We start from the raw sequence: 20,173 nt of genomic DNA on the forward strand, positions 1-20,173 counted from the left end.
CCACGGGTTTTCACAGTCCCCGCGAACAGGCCCTTTCTAGGTTTTATAAAAATTAAAGTGATCGGGGGAAACCTAGAGACTTAGCTGTCAAACTATATTCTAATAGCAATGCCTTTCTTAGAACCCAGAGGAAACGCTATTCGTGGAGTAACAAATTATCGGGCTTTGGTTGAGTTTTTAAATGGTTTTAATTCTTGTGATGCACAGAATATAATTGTAATTAATTATAGTGTTCTTATACGTCATCGTTAGGTAACTAAGACTCACTTTTACCATAATATCCGCTGCTTTCCCCCAAACTAACTCTGTTTTAGGCTTGTTTATAAAACCGTAGTGTAATTCCAAAACAAACATTGTTGTTCTAGGCAATGAAGTAATGAATTTTAAACGAAAGTCGCTGTTTATGGAAGTTAATGGAACATAGCCTGAGTTCTTTTTTTAAGGGGTGTGGTTGCTAATTTGCTGATAGACACAAAGCTTAATTACCTTCTGAATCACTGATCTGTAGTATTAGTTGTTGAGCCACTATGGGATTACTGTTGCATTAGCTTTAAAAATGCATACTTTTAAAGTTTTTCTTAAAATTAGAGTTCTTGGTCAGACTGGTGGGTTTGTAAAAGTGTTGTATATGACAGCAGGGCCAGTCTGACAATCAGGGATGAGTTTTTAATGGTAAACATTTTGTATTTTGCCTGCTTCTTTTGGCCTCCCATTTCTCACTTTTTCATGGTCCATAAATGTTACATGGGTTTGAAAACTCATTGTTCTCTATGGAAACAAAATTTATTCTTAGACTGCTGTCTTGTTTTATCATTTAAATTGTAAGAAGCTTTGTTCCTACTGCATACAGTCCCTTAATTTAAGAATAAAGTTGATAATTATAGAGAATCTAAAGACTCAGTCTTCCTGGATTTTTTTTTTTTTTTTTTTTTTTTGCCTGTAGAGCCCCAAATCAGTTTATATTGAGAAATACTCAATTCTGTGTAAAACTCTATTATGAGAAGCTTTTTTATTCCAGATTTAATTCCAGTATAGATAAAATCTTGTCCCCATGGGCACTTATGTGCAGTGCATCTCTCTTACAGTAACATGGAAATTATGTAATGTGCAGGGTAAGAATGACAGAATTACGAGGGAAGAGTACCATGGACAGTTTTTTTTTTCTTTGTATTTAGCCAAAGGAAATATAGAGGATATTCAGATTATAAAGTAGTGCTGCCTTTTTTGAATGATAAAGATTTCAAATCTTATTTAAATATTTCAAATTTAAGATTGTCATTGAGTTACATTTGGTGTGATACTAGTTAGCTAATGATGTTTCTCTTATTTTCATGAGAGGGTTCAGGATTCTATTACTATAGGGCCTTTTAGAACTCCTCAATGAGTAACTATGTTGCTTGCTGTTAATGTTAGAAGTCCAAGTAAGAGAAAGTTATTTTTTGCTCATCATTTATTCAGAACACATGCTAACAGGAAGTCTGAAAACAGCACTGCCGATCATTTATGGATTGTAGATACTAGTATTCTAACATTTCAGGGTTATTTGAATTATCCGAATAAACTTACATTATAATTTTTGAACAATGTAATATATTTAGTTCAAAGTCTGAGAAAATTGTAGGTCATTCAGTTTTAGAAATTGAGCTAGGCAGGACTTCAGAAATCACCTACTCTCAAACATCATTTTATAGATGTGGAAACTGACCTATTAGAATTGGTCTTGTAAAATTAGTTAAAATTTCTTATTTTACATGTTTTACTCTAAATTTGAGTAAACTTCTAAGTTTGAATAATTGATTTGCTGTTAGAGAGGAAAGCCTCCCTTGTATGGAAGTCCTATTTATAAATGTTTGTAATAATCTAGTTTAAAAACCAAAATGACTTTTTTTTTAAACCTTTTTACTTTTTAAAAATCCTTGTTATGAATTGAAAACAAAAGTACCTCCCTTTGCTTAAGTTGTTTCGGTCCTGTTCTCTGTCAGTACTATTGTACTTCAGAGGCTTGTATTTCCAGGGTGGGTAATGAAAAAAAAACATTGGTGGGGCGCCTGGGTGGCTCACTTGGTTAAGATTCTGCCTTCCATTCAGGTCATGATCTTAGGGTTCTGGGATAGAGCCCTGCATGGGGCTCCCTGCTCAGTGGGGAGTCTACTTCTCCCTCTGCCACCCCCACCCCCCGCCTTTGCTCACTCTCTAATAAATAAAATCTTTAAAAATATATCTTGGAAACTTGGGATAAGAATTAGACAATGAAAGCCTGGTGTTTTTCTAATAGTAGTTTTGGTTGACAGTCCTGTCCATCGGCTGGGCCCCTACAGCTTATTCAGGACAAGTGTGGTTACTTCTGTATGCCCAGGATGCTGAAATGGCTGTGGAAGCAGACTTATCTCACATACCATCCCTTTGGTGTGGAATAACTACTGAACTCCTCCCTGCCACTTAATGTTGCTACTTGAAATCTGCTCAAGATTCACCTCCTACACAGAGCCTTTTTAGTTAACCCTTTTGTTTCATTAGTCCTTATTTGTTCTTAAAATGACCATGGGCAAAAAAAATTACTTGGGGCTTGTTTAAAGTGTAGGTTTCTGCACCTTACTTCCAGAGATTCTGATCCATTTGCTGGCTAAGTGAGGGTGTAGTGCATTTTACTGAACTTTCCCCAAAGATTTCTGAGGAAAAAAATGTACTTTCTTAAACCCCTTCCAGTAAAATTAACTATTGATCCTTAAAATATATTTTACATTTCTCCAACATTGTTGTCTCACCTTTTTTGCAATTCCAGTTTTTGAATCTTTTTAAGGTATGTTATAATATCGAAAGAGAGATGTGGATAGTATGACTCCAAGTGGTTATTTGATTCTAGGAGAATTTTTTTATTCATGGTGATGCAAGATAGAAAATGTATGGCATTTCTCCAGGTATTAACTTGATCCATTTAGCCAGGGCAATAATTACTGCTCTCATATTATTTGTTGGAATCTTTTGTAGCCTAAGTTGGGAAAAAATAAGGAATAAGGAGCAGCAGGTATTAAGAACATAGTCCTTTGAAGAATAATAAAAAATTAAAAATAAAGCACTCCTTTTATATTTATTTTTGCATGTTCTTTTAAAAAATAAAAATTCTAAATTCTTTAATAACGAGTTCTAATTACATACCTGATTTAATAAAATTAAGAAAGTTTTAGATTAATTTCATTTTAAAAAATTATCACCACACTATAGCCAAACCCATTCCCAACTAATCTATATCCTTTCACTAATCTTAATAATAATAATAATAGTAATTCTATAATTAACATTATTAACATTTGTGAAGGTCTTAATAGAGGTCAGACATTTTTTGAAAGGTCTATTACCTGATTTAGTCCGCTCTTAAAACATCCCAATGTTTGGTTCTACTATTAATAAAAGTTTAAAGGAAACTAAAGTAGAGTGAGGTTAAGGAGGTGAAGTAACTTGACAAAGTAACATAGCTCTGGGTAAGTCTCAGAAGGCAAATTTAAATCTTTCAGACTCCAGAGTTTATGCAGAAAACATTCCAAATCACACAATGTGATTTTTAAAGAATTGTTGGTGATAAATATTTTTTAAATAGGATTGTCTTAAACTACAAAAACAGTTTTTATATGCCTTGAGAAGATAATGTGTATGTACATACATATGCAATATCTACAAATGTTTGTTTTAAACATATATTAAGTTGTTGACTGAAATCTTTGCTGATTTTCTCACATTTCCTTCTGTCTTCCTACTATAATAAAAAAATGCCATAAACATAAGAACTTTGGAAAAGAAAAGCTTATAATATACTTTATTAAAATACAGTTTATTGTATATAATAAAGATACTGAATCATGAAAAGATAAAAGGAAGACAGGAAGTAAGAGCTACAGGGGTGCCTGGGTGGCTCAGTGGGTTAAGCCCTGCTTTGGGCCCTCTGCTCAGCAGGGAGCCTGCTTCCCCCCCCCCCCATCTCTCTACCTGCCTGTGATCTCTCTCTGTCAAATAAATATATAAAATCTTAAAAAAAAAAAAGTAAGAGCTACAAAAGTACAAAAGTGGGTCATAAATGACAGTGGCTAGAAAAGGCTGCAAGAGCCAATTGAAACTGATCACTGGTAATTCTGAGAAGAAACCGTTTATTTTGTTTTGTTTTGTTTTTTATAAGTTTTTTAAAAAGATTTATTTATTTAACAGGCAAAGATCACAAGTAGGCAGAGAGGCAGGCAGAGAAAGAGAGGAGGAAGCAGGCTCCCCGCTGATCAGAGAGCCAATGCAAGGCTCTGATCCCAGGACCCCGGGACCATGACCAGATCTGAAGGCAGAGGCTTTAACTCACTGAGCCACTCAGGCGCCCCTAGAAACAGTTTATTAAAAAAAAAAAAAATCAAATTGGTTTGCTCTTTGATTTCTTTTTACCTAGTGGCAGACTTATGTTTTTAATGTATATTTTCCTTATTTTATAAGTGCTTATTATTAATTCTTGATTTAAAATTAATTAAATTTATTTGTTTGAATGGGGGATACATAGGAAATTTAGTATTTACATGAAAATATGAAGTGGAGAGGGCATTTCTCTTCTTCTTCTATTCCATGGCTACCAGAATCTCTATTCCAGAGGATTCACTCTTAGAAGTTTCTTTTTATTTTATTTTATTTTATTTATTTATTTGACAGACAGAGAGATCACAAGTAGGCAGAGAGGCAGGCAGAGAGAGAGGGGGAAGCAGGCTCCCTGCTGAGCAGAGAGCCCGATGTGGGGCTTGATCCCAGGACCCTGAGATCATGACCTGAGCCAAAGGCAGAGGTTTAACCCACTGAGCCACCCAGGCGCCCCTAGAAGTTTCTTTTTTAGCCTTCTAGAAAGTCTTGTCTATTATAGACATGTATTTGTATAGTTTATTTTTTCATACAAAGGGTAACAAACTATACTGTTCTGGACCCTGCTTTTCTCATTTAGAAGTATATTGTAGAAAGATTTTCCTTTTCTTTTACCCAACAGTTAGTGAATACTTACTTTGTATTTAACAATGGTTTTAAATGCTTAATTCTTTTTGATTCCCATAAAATCCTCTGAGTATTATCACTGGTTAGCAGAAGAAGAAACTGAGGTGGTGGGAACTTAAGTAATTTGCTCCAGATGACTGCAAGTACATAACAGAGCCTGGATTCAAACCTGGTTTGGCTGCAAAATTACATTATGCTACTGTATTATATAGCCTTTCCATATTATATAGAGTTGTGTGATTTTTTCACATTTTACTTAAGTTCCAGTACACGTATATATTTTTTAAAGATTTATTTATGTATTTATTTAAAGATTTTACTTATTTTATTTGACAGAGAGTGCACAAGCAAGGGCAGGAGAGGGAGAAGTAAGGCTCAAGCAGCTGAGCAGGGAGCCTGACACAGGGCTTGATCTGAGAACCCTGGGATCATAACCTGGGCTGAAATCAAGGGTTGAATGCTTAACCAACTGAGCCACCCCGGCGCCCCTGCACCAATATATTAACGTAGCATAATCTATTTAGTAAGTTGACTATTCCAGTACTGCCTATTCAAACCTTTCTCATATTTGTTTTCTATTAGATTACTGGCATTTTACTTACTGATTCTTTTTTCTGAAGCTATTTTTTTTTTAAGATTTTATTTATTTGCCAGACAGAGATCCCAAGTAGGCAGAGAGGCAGGCAGAGAGAAAAGAGGAATCAGGCTCCTTGCTGAGCAGAGAGCCCAATTCGGGGCTCTATTCCAGAACCCTCGGATCACGGCCTGAGCCCAAAGCAGACGTGTTAACCACTGAGCCACCCAGGTGTCCCTCTTTTTTTTTTAAAATATTTTATTTATTTATTTGACAGAGCCAGTGAGAGGGAACACAAGCAGGGGGATTGAGAGAGGGGGAAGCAGATTCTCTGCTGAGCTGGGAGCGCCATGTGGGGCTGGATCCAGGACCCTGGAATCATGACCTGAGCAGATGCTTAACCACTGAGCCACCCAGGCACCCCTTTTTCGAAACTATTCTTTTGGGGATTTTTTTTTTTTTAAACTGTTGCTCTACCTTCAAGTAATGTTATACCACTTCAAGTATACCTTAAGAACCTTATAAGACTATACTTCCATTTTTCCCTCTCCCTTCCTTTATATTATTGTCATACATTTTATATCTATATGTTATAAAACTCACAGTAATACATTATTATTTTTGTAGAATGTCCCAGCATTTCTAGAAAAAAATTTTTCTCCCCTCTTCTATCATCTCCTCCTGTTCTGGAACTTCAGTTTCATGTATGTTAAATTGTTGACACTGGTCACTCACAGATCACTGATGTGATGATGATGATTGCAGTGTTTTTGCTCTCTGATTAATTTTGGGTTGTTTCTATTGCTATGACTTCAGCTTCATTGATTGTTTCTTCTGCAGGGTCTGATTTTCTGGTAGACTCCTCAAGTAGGATGGGATATAGTTTCAGATACTGTTTATTTTATATCTAGAAGCTCCAATTATGTGTTTTTAAAGTCTTCCATTTCTCCACCCATTATGTTCCTGTTTTCTTTTACATCCTTGAGTATAAGATTTTAATAGCTGTTTAAAGATTCTTTTCCACTAACCATCATCTTTGTCATCTTTGTGTGACTCTAGTATTTCTCCTGGATCATATTCTCCAGCTTCTTTGCTTAGTAATTTTTATAGTTTTAGATTGTGTTTATTACTTTAAATAGAGTCGGACATGATCGTGGTTACAGTTAAATTACTTGTCAACTTAAGCTGAGAGCATCCAGAATAACCTTAGTCTAGAGCTAATTTGGCCTCATTGCTAAGATCATAACCTTTTTAAAAAATATTTTACTTACTAGTAATCTATACACTCAGTGTGGGACTTGAATTTACAACCCTGAGATGGAGAATCACATGCTCTATTAAGGCAGCCAGGCTCTTCAGGTGATAACCTTACTGCCCAATTCCCTTAGTATTCTGCCTAATGGGAAAGCATTTCCGGTCCTGTGTGAGCTTTGGGAATTGTTTGGCCTACTATTTTCCCCAGACAGGTGGATTTTCACCCTATGCATGCACACATTAGTACTCAGCAAACAATTTCCAGAGACCCCCTACAGTTCTTTGGGGCTCATTCTCTTGTGTGGATTCCTCTCTCTTGTGCTCTGTGCTGAAAATTAATGCCTGCTTTGGCCTCTGCAAATTCCACTCTTCTTCCCTTAACCCAGTGAGACTGCTAGCCTTTGTTTTGGTTCCTCCTCCCATGCTATAGCCTGGAAACTGCCTCTGGCAGCAAGTTAGGGCAATCATAGGGCTCATCTCATTTATTTCCCTTTTCTCCTGAATTACAGTTCATGCTGCTTGTTTTCCAGTATATGAAAATGGTTGTTTTATATAATTTGTCAAGTTTTCTGGCTGTTTATAATGGAATGGCTGTTGTTATAGCCGTTAATCCTTTATGGACAGAAACAAATCCTCTCACCTTTAGTTACCTTACTTTTTTTTATTACAAAAAACTTACTGATAAGTAATTCATATATATTCACCCATTTAAAATATGCAGTTCAGTGGCTTCTGATATATTCATAGAGTTGTGCAACCACCACTACAATCAACTTTAGAATATTTTCATCACCACCCAAAGGAACCCAATACGCACAATAGTCACTCTTCACCCCCCCCCCCAACTCCCTAGACAATCACTAATCCACTTTGTCTGTATAGATTTGTCTACTCTGGACATATCATGTAAATGAAAGCATACAGTATATAGTCTGTTGCTGGTTTCTTTCACTTAGCATGTTTTAAGATTCATCCATATTATAGCATGTATCAGTGCTTTATTCCTTTCATTCCTTTTTATTGTGAAGTGTACTATTCCATCAGATGGATATACATTTTATTTATCCCTTCACCTGTTGATAGACATTTGGTTTTACTTTTTGGTTATTTTGAATAGTGTTGCTATGGATAGTTTTGTGTAAGTTTTTGCATGGACATATGTTTTTGTTTCTCTTGGGTTACTGATTGGTTTTTGAAGCCCTTTATATTGTGGTCACATTACCTTTTTGTCCATGTATGATTTAGAAATGTGCTTTCCTATTTTCTTCCTACCATTTTTTCCAAGCAGAATTTTTTTTTTTAAAGATTTTATTTATTCATTTGACAGACAGAGATCACAACGTATGCAGAGAGGCAGGCTCCCTTCTGAGCAAAAAGCCCGATGTGGGGCTCAATCCCAGGACCCTGAGATCATGACCGAAGGCAGAGGCTTAACCCACTGAGCCACCCAGGTGCCCCAGAATTATTTTTTTTTTAGGTATCTTTTGTTTCATAGTTTCTGGGTTTTGTATCATACATAGAATAGCCTTCTACTGTTGTTTCTTACAGTACTTCTGTGGTTTTTTTTTTAATGCTTAAATCTTTTTTTTAAAAGATTTTATTTATTTGACAGAGAAAGAGAGAGAGATCACAAGTAGGCAGAGAGGCAGGCAGAAAGAGAGGAGGAAGAGGCTCCCTGCTGAGCAGAGAGCCCGATGTGGGACTCGATCTCAGAACCCTGGGATCATGACCTGAGCCGAAAGCAGAGGCCTTAACCCACTGAGCCACCCAGGTGCCCCATATGCTTAAATCTTTTAACCATCTCTTTCTTTGAGGAAGGAATCTCACTTGATATTCCCCAATAGCATCAATAGCCCATTTTCACCTACTGACTTGAACTGTCACTTTTATCATGTATTAAATATAGGTATATACTTGGGTCTATATCCATATTTTTTACTTAGAATTGGAACATCTGATATTTGTGTGCAAGTTCCATACTATTACATTGATTGTAGCTTTATAATATTTTTTACTTACTCTTGCTGTTTTCACTTGTTTATACAGTTTTTTGTATGTACTTTGGATTTTGTTTTTCTAGGTTTTTTTTCTTTAATTTTATTTATTTGACAGAGATCACAAGTAGGCAGAGAGACAGGTAGAAAGAGAGGAGGAAGAGGCTCCCCTGCTGAGCAGAGAGCCTGATGCAGCCTCAGTCCCAGGATCCTGAGACCATGACTGAGCTGAAGGCAGAGGCTTTAACCCACTGAGCCATTCAGGCGCCCGTTTTTCTAGCTCTAAAAGAAAAATCCTGTTGCTATTTTTTTTTTTATTGGAAAGGTAAAATACTACTTTCATGTTTAAAAAATTTGATCTAACCTTAGTTTTGTATATATTGTGAGATATGGATCTGATGTGATATTTTTCACACTGATAATTAATTGACCTAATACTATTTTTGAATAATTCATCTTTTCTCCACTTACCTGTAATGCCACTTAGGTTATATATCAAGTTCCCATATATGTATGGGTGTGATTCTGGGGTTCTTTGTTGTGTTTCACTGTTTTTTTTGTCTATCTCTTTATCACTGTCATGCTTTAGAGTAAGTCTTACCTTATGAAATTGCTTCAGAGTAATTATTAATTGCTTTAGTCTTATTTAATTTATGCTTTAGAGTAAGTCTCATTAATTGCTTTAGAGTAAGTCTTATTTATGAAAGTTCTCTACCATATTCTTCAAGATTGTCTTGGCTGTTTTTGAGTATTTGCTTTCAACGTACTTTTTAGATTGAGTTCTTTAATTTCTATAAAAAACTCTGGACTTTTATTGAAATCGCAGTGAATTTATAAATGAATGTAGAGAGAATTAATAGCCTTACAATATTGAATGTATCTGTGAATATGGTGAATCTTATATATTTAGGTTTTCTTATTTCAATGGAGTTTTATAACCTTCATATAAATCAAGTATAAATTCTGTTAGATTTGTAGTTACTTTATATTTTTTGTTATTGTTATATGTTATATGTTACAATGATATTAAAAATCAAATATTCTAACTTTGGGGCTGGAAGATAGAAACATGCTTGATTTTTATGCATTGATCATATAAACAGCAACTTTTTTCAGGTCTCCTTTAATTTAATAATTTATATGTATAATCTCATTTGTTCTTCATAGAAGAAAATCGTATCAACTGAGAATTATGATGTTTATTTCTTCTGTTGCAAGTGTAACTTTTTTCTTGACTAAAAAGCTTTAATAAAGGTAACGCTATTAAATTCCACAAATATAATCCTTTCATTTTTAGTAAGTACTAGCCAGTATCACAAGCCCTACAGATAACAGGGCAAAACCCCCAAAATATGGTCTGTTTGCTTGGAGGAGATTAGATTGTTATTTTGGGAAGACTATTGTGTCTATAGTATAGAAAATGGACTAGAGAGCAGTAAGACTGGAGGCAGGGAAACTAGACCAACTAAGATGTTACTCCACCAATTCAAGGGAGAAAAGATGGGAGGCCTAGATCAGGAGACTATGAACAGCTGCCTGATTTTATATGACTTGTGAACTGTGAATGATTTTTTTACATTTTAAATAGTTGAAAAAAGCCACAAGAAGAATATTTTGTGACAGGTACAAATTATAGGAAATTAATAATTTTAGTGGGGATTCCTAAAACCTTATTGAAACACAGCCATGTCTATTCATTTATATCTAGATTGTGTGTGATGCTTTTGTGTTACAGCAATAGAGCTGAATAACTGTGACACTGACTACGTGATCCACAAAGTCCAAAACAGTTACTATCTGCCTCTTTATTTAAAAACTCAACTGGCCCCTGACCTAGGTAGTGTCAGTGGGAGTAGAAAGAAATGGATACCTTTAAGAGATATTTAGAGGTAGAATTGACAAGACGTGGTGATTAATTCCAGTTGGCAGTAAGGAAGAAAAAACAGGAGTAAAGGATTATTCCCAGATTTCCTATTTGGGAAGCTGAGAAATAGTAGTTTAATTTGTAGAAATAGAAAATCTGGAAAGCAGGAGGAGAATTCCATTTTAGTTTTAATTGAATTTGAGGTGTCTTTAAGACAGAACTATCTGGGAGGCAGGTCTACACATGAAAGAGACCTAGACATATTTACCACAAAGATAGAAATGTATTGATCCAAAGGGACATGGGCACCTCAATGCTTATAACAGCAATGTCCACAATAGCCAAACTGTGGAAAGAGCTGAGATGCCCATTGACAGATGAATGAATAAAGAAGTTATATATACAATGGAGTGCATATATACACGCAATTTGAAAGCAAATACTCAACTATAATGGAGTATTATGGTGTACAATGTATAGTATACAGTACAGTATAATGGAGTACAATGGAGTATTACTCAGCCATCAGAAGGGATGAATATTTACTATTTAGATCTATGTGGGTGGAACTGGAGGGTATTATGCTGGGTGAAATAAGTCAATTAGAGAAGGATAATTATATGATTTCTCTCATATGTGGAAAATAAGAAACAGCGCAGAGGATCATGGGGAAGAGAGGGAAAATGGAATGGAAACTCATCAATGAAGAAAACCCATGAGAGACCTTTTTTTTTTAAAAAGATTTTATTTATTTGAGAGAGAGAAAGAAAGCACGAGAGCGAGAAGCAGACTCCTCGCTGAGCAGGGATCCTGACTTGAGCTGAAGTCAGTGACTTAACCAACTGAGCCACCCAGGCGCCCACCATGAAAAGATTCTTAACTCTAGGAAACAAACTGAGGGATGCTGAAGGGGAGGTGCATGGGGTGATGACGTAGCTGGGGGATGGGCATTAAGGAGGGCATGTGATGTAATGAGCACTGGGTGTTACATGCAACTGATTAATAATAGAACACACCTGAAACTAATGATGTACTATATGTTGGTTTTTTTTCCCTAAAAGATTTTATTTATTTGATAGACACAGCTAGAGAGGGAACACAAGCAGGGGGAGTGGGAGAGGGAGAAACAGGCTTCCCACTGAATGGGGAGCCCAATGTGGGGCTCAGTCCCAGGATCCTGGGATCATGACCTCATCAGCTAAAGGCAGACACTTAACATGGCCACCCAGTCACCCCTAACTGACTTTAAATTAAAAAGCAAAGCAAAGCAAAGAGACCTAGACAGGTTTGTATCATCAGCATATATGTGCAGAATGAATGATAAGAGTGGGTGGTACTGCCCTTGGAGAGTACATACAGTGAGAAGAACAGAGGGTCTAAGGAAAAAACCTTAAAATACATTAATATTTAAGGAATGGATAGGGTAAAAAGAAACTGAAACAGAATCTGACAAGTAGCAGTTTGAGAGGTAAGAAGAGATCTTAGGGATTATCTAACTAAGGCTGTGTGTGTGGCAGGGGGTTCTTTCTACCAGCTTAAATAAAAAAAAGAAAATTTATTTGAGGACTAGAAGGAATATCTTCTTATGGAAGTCAAAATCAAGAAAGTGCTGTCAGGCTTCCTGAGGGAATGGAGCCAGGCCCCTGGAATGCTATCAGGCAGTGCCATCCATCTGTTTCTTGGGGTTACATGGCCTCTCATTTGTTTCCTTCTCTCTCTGCTTTGGCATGCATGTCAGCCTTACCCTGCTTCTACATTATTTCAATTTCAAGCATACAACAGAGAGTCATGACTGACTTAAATTCAATTATAATTAGAAAAAACAATCTAATCAGCTCATTCCAGCCAATGGATTTGCTCCTTCAGGACCAAGTGTCCATACCTGATCCAATGTTGTAGTAAAAAAAGTCGGATCAACACAGTATTAGCATGTCTCCAGGGCCACACTGCAGGGGGGCTTAAGCAGGGATATATGCAGAAGGAGTATAAATTGGACAGTATCATAAAAAGAATATACTATAAAGGGAAGCTACAAGTAGAAGAGTGTTTCTACAAAAGGCTAATAATTAATATTTTTTGTTTGTTTTGAAGGTTGTATTTAGTTGAGAGAACATGAACAGGGGTTAGGGGCAGAGGAAGAGGGACAAGCAGACTCCCTGCTGAGGGGGTAGCAGGACTCAGAGCTTGATCTCAAGACCCTGAGATCATGACTTGAGCCAAAGTCAGCTGCTTACCTGGCTGAATCACCCAGGCACCCCTAATTAATATGGTTAAATGTTGCTAAAAGGACAGACAAGCTAAGTACTGAGCTTTATAGAAGACTTGTAAAATAAAAATAGAAAAAAACCTAATGTTAACTTTTTTGGTATTTTCTGACAGTTTGAAAATAATTTCAACATATTTTCATTTAATATAATGTGTGATACTTAATTTTATAGGACACTTATCTAGGCCACGATACCCAGATTTTGGGGGCAAACACTATTGTAGATGTTTCTGTGAAGATATTTTTTAGGGATGCCTGGGTGGGCTTAGTCGGTTAATTAAGCATCTGCCTTAAGCTCAGTCATGATCCCAGGGTCCTGGGATTGAGTCCCACATCAGGCTCCTTGCTCACTGGGTACCTTGCTTCTCCCTCTACCTGCCACTCCCCCTGCTTATGTGTACACTCTGACAAATTTAAAAATCTTTGGAAAAACGATATTTTTAAGGTGGTTATTAACATTTCAATCAGTAGATTTTGAGGAGATTATCTTGCATAATATTGGTGGGGCTTTATCTAATTAATTGAAAGCCTTAAGAGAAAAAAAGACGGTTTCCCCCCAGGAAGAGGGGATTCTGTTCACCTACTATCTTTGGACTTGAGCGACATCAACTTTTTCCTGGATCTCCAGTCCACTGGCATACCCTGCAGATTTTGTATTTGTAGGCTCCATGATCCTTAAAATAAATCCAGTAATAAAGCCAATTCCTTGCAGTGACTTCCCTCTCCATTTATATGTGTGTGTGTGTGTGTGTGTGTGTGTGTGTGTATCTTACTGGATTTATTTCTCTAGAGAACTCTAATCTTTTTTCTCTATCAGTAAAAATTCCCAGAAAACTTTTTTGTTGTTGTTGTTAAGACTGATTGATTGATTTGAGAGAGAGAGAGAGTGTTTCCAAGTTGGGCGGGGGGCAAAGGGAGAGTGGGGAGATGGAGAGAAGGAGATTCCCTGCAGAGTGGGGAGTCCCATGCGGAGCTTGATCCCACGACCCCAAAAGTATGACCTAAACCAAAGTCAAGAGTTGGACACCTAACCAACTGAACTACCCAGGCACCCCTCTAGAAAATATTCTTAATGAAAGAAACACTCATATTCTTGCAAAATAGTTTTTATATTATAGGACTGTACTTACTATAGATACTGTTATCTCCATTTATAGATGAGGAAACTGATACAAAGAGATTATGAAATTAGCCCATTGTCCCACACCTGAAGAAGTAGTCACCTTTGGCAAGTCAGCCTAGCTTACAATGATGAGGGAACAGAAGGCTGGCTGAGGACAAAGCAAAAGCTGACACCCTGCAACCTTCCTCTACCCCCACTCCTGGGTGGGACATATGTGACATTCTTTAGGAATCTCCCACCTATCTTTTTTTTTTTTTTTTTTTAATCTCCCACCTATCTTTAACAATGTTAATACCTTGCTAGAGGGAAAAATGACCTTGACAATGCCTCCCATATCTTGTAGGTCCTCTTTAGCATATGAAAGTTCTAGTGAAACCTCCCTTTTCCTTACCTACCCAACCCCATCCTACATAACCTACCACCCCTCACAACCCCACAGCTGCAGCTCTTTCTGCCCACGGGTACTGTCCCCGTGCTTAAAAAAAAACCATTTTGCATCAAAGATGTCTCAAGAATTCTTTCTTGGTCATCGCCTCTGGACCTCCATCCCACTGAACCTCACCTATATTCTAAAACTTCATCAACAACCCCCTAAGAGTCCCTCAACTTTAGGGCAAATACTTTGTCCCTGCAGTCTTGTCCATCAGAAATTGAGAACAGGGGACACCTGCGTAGCTCTGCCGGTTAAGCCGTCTGGGCTGCCTTCAGCTCAGGTCACGATCCGGAGGTGCTGAATGGAGCTCTGCATCCGGCTCCCTGCTTGGCGGGGAGTCGGCTTCTCTCTATCTCCCTGTCGCTCCCACTGCTTGTGCTCCCTCTCTCTTTGACAAATAAAATCTTAAAAAAAAAAAAAAGAAAAAGAAAAGAAAAGAAATTGAGAACAGGTACTGAGTTTGGGCAGGTTTCTCCACTGAAGAATTTAAAAAACCTTCATCTACCATCTGGACTAAAGAGCGGAAAAGCTGCCACACAGAAAAAGATGAAGTGGATATGGAAGAAGAGAGGATCCTGTGACTGTCTAGTTGATAGCTCCAGTTTCTTTAAGCCTTAGCTTCCTTTTGCCTTAGGGCTCAGTGAGATATTCTGTATCCTTATAATACTTTATTTTCTCTACATAATTCAGTTCCTATTATCTACATTTTTATTTTAAACTACTACATTATAATCAATAAATACTGATTTGTTCATCATTGTATGGTATATATAATTGCATGATAAACATTTTTATATATGAATCCTTGGTCCACATTTCTAAGCCTTTTTAGGAGAGAGATCACTGTGTCAATGTATATGAACACTTAGAGCTTTTTTATGTATGGACAAAATGCTTTTCAGAAGTTTGCATCAATTTTTATTTGAGTAGCAGGGTATGAAAACAAGGCAGATATATCATTAACGTGGTATCCTTGTCATCTGTTGTTTACATATACACTATCCATTTCTTGAGTTCAAAATATAGTTTTTTTTCTGGTGCCTGACTTTGTCCCATATTTAAATTACTATGAAAATTCCAAATTCTATTGAAGACAGTTTTTGTCATTGCTTTAATTGCAGGTCATTTTATGGACTTTTACTAACCTCAATGAATGCGAATGACAAATGACACAATATAAAAACTAATTCTGATTATGTGTAGTAAAGAGTTAAGGAAAGCATATCAGTAGGAATAAAACCGTTTAGTAGAATAACAGAAGGGAGAGTTTAGATAAGTGTTCCCATAATAGCCTGTGCAATGAAAAGATTAGATCGTGGTGTCAAATTAAAAGCATCTAGGAGGTCATATGATCTGTTCTCCGTTTGCTAAATGTTTTCTAATTTGAAAATAATGTGAAGGACTTATAAATTTTTCTTTAAGCTTTTTTGATAAGACCTAAAGATTTAAGTAAAACTTTCTTATTAGAGGACATAACATAAATTCAGCAAGTAAAGCTCAACATTCTCTTAAGAAAAAAATAAATAAAAACTAGAAACTCCTACCAAACTTAAAATTATTACCTATTTGTATAGTGATAAAAGTGTAAAGTAACAAGCATGGTAAATTGGAAAAGGTATCAGGATAGGCCACTGGAAGAATAAGCGTCCCTGGGTCGTTTCTTCATCTGTAAAGAAAGGAGAGTGGAATTGATATCTTTAAGATCCCTTCTACCTCTAATTTAGTTTGTACCTAGCTCTATTTTAAGAAAAACCTAAATAAAAAAGATCTGAGAGATAATCTGCTTGATACAGTGATACTAGGAATTAAACAACATGCTATTAATCAATGACAGCTTAGTATAGTGGTTAAGAGCTTAGATTTGGGAATTAGACTTTCAGTGTTTGAATCTCAGCTCCATTACTTAACGCCTGTTTAATTCTGGACCTCTCTTTGACTCAGTTTCATTTGAATTAGAATATCTACCCCACAGGGTTGTTCTATGATTAAATGAGCTAATATTTCTAAAGGTCTTTTTTTTTTTTTTTAATTTCTAAAGGTCTTAAAACAGTGCCTGGTACACAGTAAGTTGTGTTAAGTAAAATTATTTAATCTGTTAACCCTTCAATAAAGAACAAATCCACATTTACTTCTTGTAACATCTTCCTAGAAATGAACTGTGGCTTTAAAAAATCCAGCCAGTTTATTTGTCAAGTAAAGGACTGGGATGGTTAGGAATTAGTAGAGTGTGACAGTGAAGGGGAGGACAGAACAGTTGCAAATATGTGTGCATCAGAAGTGAGAAAAAGGTTGGTTAGATTGTTATTGCAGAGGAAAAGAGGAAGAAGACTTATATAAAAATAGAAACTAGGGCTCTTACAGAATTGCTAAATTTGCCAGTGTGGAGAAGACAATTTGAGTTTTCTGTTGCAGTGCTCTTCCCATTTTTAAAATTACTGTACTTAGTTGCTCCTCTTCCACTTACCCTCCCAAGTGCTGAAGTGGCTCTGTAAGAGCTATTCATACCCCAGGCTAAATTTGCTCCCAACCCTGGATATTTGAATAGGGATTTTTTTAAGAAACAGATCCCCATGGGATCCGTATTAGACACTGGAAAAATTCTCTGGGGCTTTGTAGCAGATAGGGCTAGATTATCCAACAGACGATTATATAAAAATTTCTTTGATACATTAGAATTGGAATGAATGAATGAATGAATGAATGGGTAACTGCCTGAAGGATTGAATTTACTAAGTTTCTCTTGTTTCTACTCTGGTTTCCACAGAGAGAATCAGGAATTTCTTGTTCATCCTAACTGTCTGGAAAGCTGTGGTCTGCCTGCCTGCAGCTGTAAAATGATACAAGCTAAAACATGTAGTCCTTTTCTTTCCTTTTCACAAATCCCTTCCCTGTAACAGAAATTGGGAAAGAGATCCTATTTTGTTAACCTAAGTCTACATAGGATAGGATGGTAATAAACAGTACTTTACTTTTTTTTTTTTTTTAAGATTTTATTTATTTATTTGACAGAGACACAAGAGAGGGAATACAGCGGGGTGGGGGTGTAGTGGGAGAGAGAGAAGCAGTCTTCCAGCTGAGTGCCATGCAGGACTTGATCCTAGGACCCTGGGATCGTGACCTTGAGGGGAAGATCGACTGAGCCACCCAGGTGCCCTAAATAATACTTTCCTTATTGTGGTTTTTAATAAAAAATATACTTAAAATTATAATATTTACTTGATGAGTTCTGTTGCTAAATTGATACTTTGTAACTTCAGAATTCAAAAGAAACAGTAAGATGACACCAGATATGAATAGGTGAAAAGGACAGATTGAGTTGAAAATGCTTTAGCTCACATATTTGTCTTAATGTATACATTAAATGACTGCATATGGGTCAGTTTTTGTTATTATTTTACCTTTATGAACCCATATATTATTATATACTATACTAGCCTGCCAGTGTGGAAAGTACTATGAAGGAAAACATGCTGTTGTGATTAAGTTTTTTGCTTTGTTTTGCTTTTAGTATACAAAATACAGTTCATAATGTGCTATTATAGGAAATTGTTTTTATTTCTATACAATTTGGTTACTTTGTTTTAGAAAGTGTATATTAGTTTTAAGAGCTTAAGTTACAGAATCCTTACCTAACAGTGATTATTCTAAAACAAGCATTGGAAATTCCCTAAGCTTACACAAAAGGATTTTCAGATTCCAATTTATTGTGATGGATTCCGGAGATGCTCTTAGAACTAAAGGTTAAGGCAGCCCAGGTTTGAGGCCAGGAACTGATGGACCTGTGACCTAAGGTTATCATGAATGTGATAAGGTAAGACTGATACTCTCCTGTGGCTGAAGGCTTATGTTTACTTTATTTATCAAGTATTTATTGACTGACTACTATATGTAGACACTTGTAGTCACTGATAATACGGTATTGAACAAAACAGATTCAAGTTCCTGCCCCCCATGGAACTTAAATTCTTTATTTTATTTTATTTTATTTTATTTATTTATTTGACAGAGAGAGATCACAAGCAGGCAGAGAGGCAGGCAGAGACAGAGAGAGGGAAGCATGCTCCCTGCTAAGCAGAGAGCCCGATGTGGGGCTCAATCCCAGGACCCTGAGACCATGACCTGATCCAAATTCTGCCTTTAACCCACTGAGCCACCCAGGTGCCCCCGAACTTAAATTCTTGAGGAAAGAGACAATAATTAAAATAAATACTATGACTTTTTAGATATGTACATATATATACATACACACATACATACATATAGAGAATATACATAATATCTATTATATCCTAATGTATAAATATATCCTATGTCAAAGACAAGGTCTGTAACTTCTTCCATTAATGTTTTGTAGCTTTCAGTATACCAGTCTTTTACTTACTTGGTTAAATTTATTCCTAGGTTATTTTATCCTTTTGGATGCTATCGTAAATTGAATTTTCTTAAATTCCTTTTTAGATTGTTAAGTGCTGGTGTATAGAAACAGAACTGATTTGTGTGTTTTGATCTTGTACCCTGCAACTTTGCTGAATTCATTTATTAACTCTAGTCGTTTTTTGTGGATTCTTATGGGATTTTCTTTTTCTTTTCTTTTTTTTTCTTTCTTCTTACACTCATGTTATCTGTGAATAGAGGTAGTTTTACTTTGTCCTTTCCAATTTAGATGTCTTTTCTTTTTCTTGCCTAATTTTTCTGGCTAGAACTTACACACAGTGTTAGATAGCAGCTGTGAGAGGTAGACATCTTGTCTTTCTCATCTTGGGGAGAAAACTTCAGTCTGTCATCATTAAGTATGTTATCTGTAGGTAGTTCATAAATGCCCTTTATCATGCTGAAGAAATTCCCTTCTTTCCTAATTTTTTAGTGCTTTTATTATGAAGGATGATCATGGGTATTTTTTTCTTAATTCTGTTAATGTGATATATTACATTAATTTTTCTTTGTTGAACCACTCTTGCGTTTCTGGGATAAATCCCGTATCATACATCATGGTGTATAATACTTTTAACAAATTCTTGGATTTGGCTTGCTAATATTTTGTAGGAGGTTTTTGCACCTGTACTTAAACAGGGGATATTGATCTGTAGTTTTTTTGTGATGTCTCTCTGGTTTTGGTATCAGGGTAATAGTGGCTTCACAGAGTAGGAAGTGTTCACTTCTGGGTTTTTTTGTTATTGTTGTTTTTTTTTTTTTTGTAAGAGCTTGAGAAAGGTGGATATTAAATCTTTTAAAAATGTTTGGTAAAGGGTGCCTGGGTGGCTCAGTGGGTTAAGCCTCTGCCCTCGGCTCAGGTCATGATCTCAGGGTCCCGGGATTGAGCCCCACATTGGGCTCTCTGCTCAGCAGGGAACCTGCTTCCCTCATTCTCTCTGCCTACTTGTGATCCTTCTCTGTCAAATAAATAAGTAAAATATTTTTTAAAAACTTAAAAAAAAAAAGTTTGGTAAAATTCACCAGTGAAACCAACTGGACTTCAGAGACCCAGACTGATGGAAGTTTGCCTGTCCTGTATACATGTCAGCATGTGGCTTCCAGGTTACATCTATAAGGAAGAGAGCTCATAGAATGATTAAAAGTGGCATAAGTCACTTTTACCCAGCTCATTGGCTAAACTAGTCACATAGTCCCAATCTAAGTGCAAGTGAACCTAAAAATGTG

The 20,173-nt window shown here is 36.3% G+C and overlaps 1 protein-coding gene and 1 long non-coding RNA gene across 3 annotated transcripts in view; one reads left to right on the forward strand and one right to left on the reverse strand.

Moving 5' to 3' along the window:
- Positions 1-20,173, forward strand: part of SGPP1 (sphingosine-1-phosphate phosphatase 1) — a 34,693-nt gene that overhangs the window by 1,031 nt on the left and 13,489 nt on the right. The window lies entirely within an intron of this gene.
- LOC309866418 overlaps positions 14,050-20,173 on the reverse strand; it is a 57,403-nt gene continuing 51,279 nt past the window's right edge. For both annotated transcript variants that reach the window (XR_014312640.1, XR_014312641.1), the window contains one exon: positions 14,050-16,181. This is a non-coding gene — a long non-coding RNA (uncharacterized lncRNA). The remainder of the gene's footprint in view (positions 16,182-20,173) is intronic.

The sequence above is a fragment of the Mustela nivalis genome (genome assembly GCF_964662115.1).
Source record: "Mustela nivalis genome assembly, chromosome: 6".
Lineage (NCBI taxonomy): Eukaryota > Metazoa > Chordata > Mammalia > Carnivora > Mustelidae > Mustela > Mustela nivalis.